General features: G+C 40.5%; 1 long non-coding RNA gene across 2 annotated transcripts; it reads left to right on the top strand.

Moving 5' to 3' along the window:
* The first annotated feature begins 2,917 nt into the window (after positions 1-2,917).
* LOC123510533 lies at positions 2,918-8,392 on the top strand. 2 transcript variants are annotated; one of them, XR_006676553.1, is made up of 5 exons: positions 2,918-3,068; positions 4,225-4,350; positions 5,382-5,474; positions 5,862-5,985; positions 8,372-8,392. It is a non-coding gene; the product is annotated as an uncharacterized LOC123510533 (long non-coding RNA). The 2 variants fall into 2 exon arrangements; XR_006676545.1 differs by having other exon boundaries at positions 5,382-5,985; positions 8,372-8,386.
* Positions 8,393-9,513: the final 1,121 nt, after the last annotated feature.

Raw genomic sequence — 9,513 nt, 5'->3', positions numbered from 1 at the left:
CATGATTGAGAACTAGCCAGCACACTTTGGGGCCGGCTATCAGGGGCAGACTGGGGCGAAGGATGTACCGGGGCAGACACTGGGTGGAGCCGCGGGCTGGCTGGCGCACTCTGGGGCCTGTTATCTGGGGCAGGTTGGGGCGCTGGCTGGACTGGGGCCGACACTGGCTGGGGCAGAGGTCTCTCACTGCGTCCCGCTGTAGCTCCAAGGCAGTGACCCTCACACGCAAGTCCTTGACCTCGGCTCGGATTTCCAGCAAGAGCTGCACCACGTCCTGGAGGGTCGAAGGCACGCCAGCCTGGGATACAGGGACTGCACGCTCAGCCCCCTACTGCAGCAGCATAGTAAGGGGCAGTCCAGGGTGGCACAGGGTCAGGTGGCCGTGAGGCAGGTGGAGAGGCACGCGTGATGAAAGAATAAAGCATTTTTAGCAAGATTTTAAGATATCAGAACATTTTTTAGGGTGTTTTTACGGTTTTGAAGGTAGAATGACATGATTTCAGCATTGCTAACAGGAGAAACACTCTTAAAACCCGTCAGTCATCTCTGTGGCTTTGGAAAACAGTCGTGGAGAGAGAAGAAAGCATTTTTGAGCAAGATTTTAAGATATCAACATTTTTTAGGATGTTTTTACGGTTTTAAAGGCAGAATGACATGATTTTCCTTTACCATTTCATATTAGTTTTATTTGATTTAAATGTTATTTTGCATTTTATAAGAACTTTGAGTGATAGAGGAAGTGTATACAATGATGTTGAGATTTTGCGTAGAAGACATTAGAGAAAGATTTCGGACTCCTAGAATACAGACAGCTAATCGGATTAAGAGGGGAGGCTGAGAGTTATTTGGATATCAGTAGGAAGGTGAAGGAATGGGACACAAAGATGTGGAAACAGGAGATGGAAGGGAAAGTAAGCTTGAAGATGTACAGGGAGATGAGGCAAAGTCTATAATAGGAGGGCAGGATAAGATTTATGACAACAGGAGGCTACCATAATAGTCTTTCGATGTAGGACCAACAATATGGATCTTGGAGATAGGCAAAGGTTTATAAATGCGGCAACAGAATGTATTATGTGTGGTGATCCAGTGGAAGACCTAAAACATTTTATTCTTTACTGTCCAGCCTACAACTTAGAAAGACAGAGACACCCAGTCCTACAACGACCCTACCAAGAAGACACAGATGCCATACTAGGAGATTTGCTATCAGTGCTTCCACACCCAAAATCTTAAATTCCTTTAACCTCTCGTAAAATTTCCTTAGGTTTCCTTGACCTCAATCCAACATTTCTTTATATTTTCCCTAACTTTCTTAGGTATAATTTTTGCATTCTTTTCATTCAAGCTAAACAGAGGTTGTCATATAAAAGTACCATTTGTCTTTTTAATCGTTTAATTAATTGTTTAACAATTACTTATTAATTCACAAAAATTCATAAAAATCATTCATAATTCATAAAAACAATTCACATCTTGTTTAATGTTAATAAATAAATCCTACATGCCAACTGAAATAAGTATTCTTTCTCTTTGGTACAATAAGACTATAACAATATATGTTCCTTTCACATAAATTACACAGATTCCATAGACCTCTGTAACACTGGACTCCAGTGTTACAGAGGTCCATGGTACAGGGTATATCCTACATGCCAACTTAAAATACACAATCTTCTCTTTGGTGCAATTAATAAGACTATGAAAATCTATATTCTGTGGTATGAATAAATATACTGTATCCTACATGCCAAAAAAATACATTTTCTTCTCTTTGGGCATTGTTGCAATAAACAAAACTACAAATATAAAATTTATACTCCTGTCACAAAGGTAACACAACACAACTTTCCTCTCTGGCAGAGTCTGGCTCTCCCCATCTCTTTCCTTATATGGCATACCAACAGTGATACTAAATTGTAAACATTATTTTTCCTTGAAACCGCTTAGGAATAGTTTTCTGATATTTGAACATTGATCATTATCTGCACTGGCTTTCATTTTACTGTGGAGTCTAAGCATACTATGTGGTGGATCTATGACTGCAGCCTGATGTTGAACTTTCTTCTGGAAAGCTGTCTTTGCTGTAATTAGACCAAGTACGCTTTCATTCTTAAGTGATGCTCGATGGTCATTCTTAATCAGTTTCAGCTGACTAAACAATCTTTCTACAGCTGCATTTGAGTAAGGGAGTGAGAACAATAGTGAAACCATCCTGCTGAGCTGTGGATTTTGTATATTCCCTGCTATATTTTTAGCTTCAAAAACTGACTGCCAAAACACACTGTGATCTAAACTTTTTGACACACTAGAACTCAGATAGTTAGTTGTCTGTCTCCATTCAAGGTTTGTTTGCTGTAGGTCAACAACATCCTTCAAGTATGGCAACCTTTCAAAAATAGGGGCCAGTGAAGGAAGAGTTAGATTTTGGGCTACTTCAGGAGATAGGCAAGATAAAAAAAATCAAAATCTCCAATGTTATCAAATCTAGAGAGGATCTGCTCTACACATTCTCTTAGAAAATCTCTGCAGTGGGAATAAAACGATCTTACATCAGGATGATCATATCCAAGTTCTCTGGCTAGATATGCTCTGTACAATATTAGTTGCTGCTAGAAAATTTAGATATTTTAATGAAATAAGCCAATTTCCTTAGAATTTCCTTAGATTTAGTAATTTCCTTAACATGATCCTTGTGACATAAAAATTTTCCCCTAAAATAAGGATATTTCCTTGAAAGTGGAAGCACTGTTTGCTATATGAAAACAGTGAAATTGAAAATACCAAAAGACATATTGTTGGAATTTTGGAGAAAAAGACAAAAACAGAAAAGAAATATGCAAAACTAAAAAAGAAAAAAAAAGAAAAAAAAAAAAAACCAGACAGTGAATATAACAACAGTAAAATTAATAAACAGCAATATAAAAAACCCGGAGCGACAGGAAAACCCATCAGGAAGTGCCGTTCCAAAAGGCATTACTTCCGACACCAACCAGAACCAGCCAGAACACCCGTCATTGCTAGCTTGGAGTGTTGACATTGACAGCTTTTGAACATTTGTGGAGCAGGTGAGTTATTCCCAAGTGTGTGAGTGTACATGGTTATTAGGTGAAGTATGTAGAGTAGTGAGACGTGCCAATTAAGTTGAAAAAAGTCTGGTAAACTGAAAATAAGTGCGTCTTTAATAAGCAACTTTGTTGCCTCATTTGTGGTGGTCATTCCTGCGGTATTACTGCAGAGTTTCACCACAATCAGCTACGTGTTTTTTTTTTTTTTTACCCACCTCAAGAGATAGAACTCCTGATTACGAGTAATTTGAACCCCATATATACTAGATGCAACCTTTTTGAATGGCGACACATTTTTTTCTTTTTAAGCGTGTTTTGGTGATCAGCCATGACAATAGCCTCGCCTCCCGCATCAAACCCGGCGGCGGCTCGGCGGGCTCCGTGACATGGGCTTAATTGTTTACAAACAAATTTCTTCTGGTAGATTTCAGCTTATTTTGAATTAATTTACCAGTTGTTTTTTGATGGAAATCATAATATGTTTCGGGGCTGTAAAAAAAAATTGGTTGATTTGCGCCAAAAACAAGTGGTATTTTAATGTTCCCTACAGGAGCTGCCGATACAAAGGCCTGACCCAGAAGAAATTCTGCGTCACCTGTACCATCAAGATCAAGATCAAGATAATTAAAAGCAAGCCAAAATCTACCACAAAAAAATAGTTTTGTCCAGAAAGGGCAAGGTGGTGAAACTCTGTAGGTTTACCATTCCTGCCCTCCTACGCCTTGTTGTGCCCCCATATTGCCTCCATAGATAGGTTATGCACCCATACACCTTCCATATCCGTAATAGTGTGATATTTGAAGCGGTTACTGAGATATGGTGGTGTTATTGTGTTAGGCAGTGTCCGCCATCCTGCTTGCCACATCGGCCATTTCTGTGTTAACTATTTTCAGTTTTTCTCATTTACTACGCCCCCATATTGGCTCTGTAGATAGTTTGTGCACTCCCATATGCGTGATAGTTTGATAGTTGAAGCGGTTACTGAGATGTGTTGGTGTTATTGTGTGTTAGGCAATGTGCATCACCCTGCTTCAGTGCCTCCCACATAGGCCCTTTTCTGTGTTGGCCTTTAGTCAGTTTTCTCCTTTCCTACGCCTTGTCATGCCTCATTTATACTATTACTACCACTACAATTACAACTATCACTATTCCATAGGTGCACCATGGCTTGCCGCAATGTCACAACTGGTCCTTGGAGAGCCGCTGGTGGTGACGGGCTGCCTGTGTCCTCTCTGCGACAAAACTCCACAAATACTCCACTCACCAAGTTCCAGAGGGAGAGGTGAGTGTGTGTGGGTGTGGGAGAGGTGTCTGCAGGTGTGCTGTGAGTGTGGTGGGTGTGTAAGTGTATTTTTTGTAAGTTTTTGTAATGTCAACTATAGCTATGTAGGTATATTGTTTGTTTTTTTTGGTGTGGGTTGGCTAGGGTAGACTTATTGTGGGTGTTTTCCAGGTGTGATTTGAGGGTTGTTTTTGGTGTGTGTGTGTGTGTGTGTTTTGTTGTGTGATGCAATATTTTAAGGTAATTTTTGGTGCTTTTTTGTTTAGGTAATGTTTGTCTTGTTTCCTCTATATCTCCCTCCACAGGTTACCTCCAGGCTTTTCCTTCCATAGACTATTTCCTCCATGTTTCCTCCACCTTCCCTCCAATTTTGACTCTCCTATCTCACTTCTATCATAGTCAAAATAGTACTTTTCTAAATCTCACTTCAAAACCTGACAATTTTTCTCATCTTTCCTCCATATCTCCCTCCACACACCAAGCTGTATACTGTGCTGGTGTGTGCGGGTGTGGGAAAGGTTTCCGCAGGTGTGGTGTGTATGTGGTGCGTGCGGTGTGTGTGTAAGTGTTTTTTTTTTTTTTTTTGTGTAAACTATATATTTTTTTGGTGTGTGTTTTTTACGTTTTCCAGTGTTTGCAAAGAGTTGTTTATGATTTGCTGGTGTGTGCAGGTGTGGGAATGGTGTGTGCTGGCGTGGTGTGTGTTTGGTGAGTGTGGGATGTGTGATAGCGTGTTTTTTCTTACAATTTTGTCTCATGAACATCAATTTTTTTCACTTGTTTTGGCCAGAAAATATTTGTCTTTTTAAAATCCTTCTATTACCACCACCATCACCCCCACCACCACCACCACCACCACTGTCCAACCACACCCACCACCACCACCACTGTTCAACCACACCCACAACCACCACAAACAACCAACATTACCACATCAGATGCTCACAAAACCACACCATTTCACTACCACCACTAGTACTAATATAACCACCACCACTACTACTACCACCACCACCTCCTCCTCCCAACAGGATCACCAGACACCACCGGCCGTACTAAAGGAAGTTGCTCTATGTAGGGATGGAACATGGCATCTGCACCAGCTGGGACACACTTAGCCAACTGTGAGTATTGAAGGCTGTTTTAGGGTGTTTGAAAACTTTGAGGGTGTTTAAGGCTACTTTAGGATGTTTTAAGGTTGTCTCAGGGTATTTTTAGGCTGATTTAGATTGTTTAAGGCTATTTTAGGGTGTTTTAAGAATTTTAGGATGTTTAAGGGAGTTTTAGGCTATTTTAAGGATGTTTAAGGCTGTTTTAGTGTTTTTTAAGGCTATTTTAAGGCTATTTAAGGGTGTTTAAGACTGTTTCAACTATTCTAGGCTATTTTAGGGTGTTTTAATGGTGTTTCAAGATATTTTAAAATTTTGGCTCCTGAAGTGATGAAGTGTATGCCCACGCCATCGCTCCATCAGTGCTTCATCTACTCGCTTTGTGTGTTTTTTATGATTCAGTAACAAAGTGACTAAAGGCCGTACCAAGAATCGCGAAGGCCAAGGCACGGACCTTCCCTTCGACCAGCAAGGCAAAGCCTTCGTCGCCCTTACCTTCAATCCGTACCAAGAGTCGCCGTGGAAGGTAGGGCCGCGAGAGGTCTGCCGCTAGCATGAGTTGGTAACAGTTGTTTCAGTATTGGTATAACTGTAATCCGGATTTGAGCTCCACGAACAACAACAAAACCACAGTGCGCGCTACAAGAATGGAGGGAAGAAGCTGTGACCGGGCCAAACCACTCACGCACGAAGAGAGAATAATGATTCTCAATCTTGTAAAAGAGAATAAAGACTTGCAAGACCGCTCAACAAACCCAGCTAGCCTTCACAAGAAAAAAAATTAGCTTGGGAGGCGATCACCAAGTCATTTAATGCCATTAACATTTTTTTTTATATTAAGATATTTATAGCTAAATTAAAATTCAAGATTTTAGCTCAGCTGGTGCTTAGAGAGAAATGACAATGTGAAAAAGAGGCAGGCTCAGGTAGTGAGTAACAAGCCCACATGTGATCAGAGTTATTGAATATCTGTGTCCTCAAGCATTCCTTATTGAAACCTGGCTTGCCACACACTTAAATAATTTTTCTTCTTTTCAAGTTTTGTATATGTATAGCAGTTCTGAATGTTTATTGTTGTTGCTCAATTTCATTATGTGTTTATAACAGGTTTATTCAACAACTTTACAGACTGCAGTGTTTTCATAATTTCCAGAATTCTTAACTTTCTTTTTTTTTCTGTATCCTTCCATTATCCCTAAAGTGGTAATTTATCATTTGTTTGGAAATCACTGTCTTACAAAATCCATATCAAGAAACAGTGGTAATTCATTACAAGAGTTGAGAAATTTGTATTCTTTGGGATCTGCTAGACCACAATTTGTATGCATATCATTAAAAATTCCATAGTTAACACATTAGTATAGTCAATCATGAATTACATTAATCATGGCCTGAAATAGTTTGGATACAGGACTATACATCTTGAGAACTACCTACAATACTGTCAGTATACCTAGACTTAAATCCTTGCACATCACACCCAACTCAGTGAAAAGTTATCTGTTGACTTAGCTTTAACATTATTGCACTCAATGCTTATGTCACTCACTGTCTTTGTTGAGAGAGAGAGAGAGTTTGATAAGTCCTGGGTTAGTGTGAAGTGGGGTGCTTGTGAAATTCTCTGTCTACATCCCTACATAGTAGTACATCTTTGTGGTTTTGTTTTAAACCTGCTTATACATGCTAGTATTTACCTTGTGACTGGCTTTTCTTTGCATACTTTGACAGCCTTCTGTCTGTTGGCAGTTCACCAGTCACTTCCTATTCTCCATTAACTCATGCACATATTTGGTCTTTAATAGGCTTGGATGATGAGCTCACTAAAGAAAATATTTATTACCATGAAATAAACAGTGTAACTTTCCTGACAAACGAAAACAAGCTTCATAAAGCAGCTAGATGGCGAGCTTTCTGGATCCACTGCGTTCTTCCACCTCACGATTTTAAGGCGATCCTTGACTATTATAAAAAGAATAGTAACTTAAGTGGAAACATAACTATCGGTTTTCCGAGATTGAAAATATTACTTGATGTTGATTTTAGTTCATACTATTCGTTGGTCACTCCAGCTTACAAAAATTATGAAATATTTCTTCGAAGGTCATGTGGAAGACATGGGGGCACCCATGCCTTCCCTTCGACCTTCTCTCTGCTCTTCGTTCCAATAATGACAGCGACTCTTGGTACCACATTACCTTCCCTTCTACCCTCGACCTTAAACCTTCGTGACTCTTGATACGGGCCTAACTGTTTTCAGGGACACTGGGTATGGTGGGTTGGGGGGGGAGGGACCGTGTGGCCTGAGGGGAGGGGTGGTGGCCGGCAGGCAGTGTGTTAGTGACCAGTGTGGTGTAATGGTGTCATCATTGTCACCCTTGAGGGATTCTGAGGGTGAGCTGGCTCTATTAGATGAATTACAGGACTCTGAGGACAATGAGAGTCAATCAGAAGGACTCATTAGTGACTCACATGAGGAATATTTGCCATAAAAGGACAGTGAGGCCAGGAGCTCCCAGGAAGAAAGTGATGGAAGCAGTTAAAACACAATGTTCCATTATGTTTTAACGGGCTAAAGAAGGCATTATGGGTATCTCCTATCTCAAAGCCCACCAACTATTTGACTGCTAGTGTTCTTATTGATTTAGTGATAATTACTCCTGCAGTGTATCACTTGTGTCACTATGTATCTTGTATTATCACTTCACTTATTCACTTATTCTCTATGTGTCACTGTCAAGCACTTCACTTACTTACCCACTGCTTCAATAACACTCTGAATTTATGTATGGCCTCCGCACACTGAACCACTAAGGTTTCTCTCTCTCTCTCTCTCTCTCTCTCTCTCTCTCTCTCTCTCTCTCTCTCTCTCTCTCTCTCTCTCTCAGATATTAATCCAGTTTTATTTATTTCAGATTGTGTTAAGAATATGAAGAAAGACAGACCAAGACAAGAAGAAGAGGAGGAAGAAGAAGAAGAAGGAAGAGGTGGAAGAAGATGAGAAGAGGAGAAGAAGAAGAAAGAGAAAAAGAAAAGGTAAAATAATAAATATTGTCATTTTATAATTTTTTTGCTATTTCTCTCTCTCTCTCTCTCTCTCTCTCTCTCTCTCTCTCTCTCTCTCTCTCTCTCTCTCTCTCTCTCTCTCTCTCTCTCTCTCTCTCCTCTCCTTCCTTCCTTCCCTTCCTCCTCCTCCTCCTCCTCCTCCTCCTCCTCCTCCTCCTCCTCCTCCTCCTCCTCCTCCTCCTCCTCCTCCTCCTCCTCCTCCTCCTCCTCCTCCTCCTCCTCCTCCTCCTCCTGTACTAATACTATTACTATTATTACTATCCCATTGTGACCTGTGTGACCTCTGACCTTTTGCCACAGGACTCCCTGGACTGCGACTTCACTGTGACCCGAGAGGAGGTGGCCACTCAAAGCTGAGGTCACACGGCTTCCTTCCTTATGCAGGTCAGTGGTGTGGTGTGTGGTGTGAGTTGGGTTGGGCTGGGTAAGATTTTTAGGACATTTTTGAGGCAGTTTGGCATGTTTGATGGGTATTTTAAATTAGTTTGGCATGTTTTAAGGGCATTTTAGACAGTTTGGCATGTTCTAAGGGCATTTTAGACAGTTTGGTATGTTTTGAGGATATTTTAGACAGTGGCATGTTTTGAGGGTATTGTAAGACAGTTTAGAGGCCATGTTAAGATAGTTTGGTATGTTTTGAGGACATTTTGTTACAATTTGGCAGGTTTTGAGGCCAATTTGTAACAGTTTGGCTGGTTTTGAGGGTATATTAAGACAATTTGGGAGGTTTTAAGGGAAATTGAAGATAGTTTGGCAGGTTTCAAGGCCATTTTAAGACAGTTTGGCAGATTTTGAGTGCAATTTAAGACAGTTTGGCAGGTTATGAGGATATATTAAGAGTTTGACATATTTGAGGGCATATTGAGACAGTTTGGCATGTTTTAAGGGCATTTTAAGACAGTTTGTTTGTTGTGTGATGCAATATTTTAAGGTAATATTTGGTGCGTTTTGGTTAGGTAATGTTTGTCTTGTTTCCTCCATATCTCCCTCC

Source organism: Portunus trituberculatus, chromosome 1 (genome assembly GCF_017591435.1).
Source record: "Portunus trituberculatus isolate SZX2019 chromosome 1, ASM1759143v1, whole genome shotgun sequence".
In the NCBI taxonomy this organism is placed as follows: Eukaryota; Metazoa; Arthropoda; class Malacostraca; order Decapoda; family Portunidae; genus Portunus; species Portunus trituberculatus.
The sequence above is the reverse complement of the archived record's forward strand: the minus strand, read 5'-3'. Positions and strand labels throughout refer to the sequence as shown.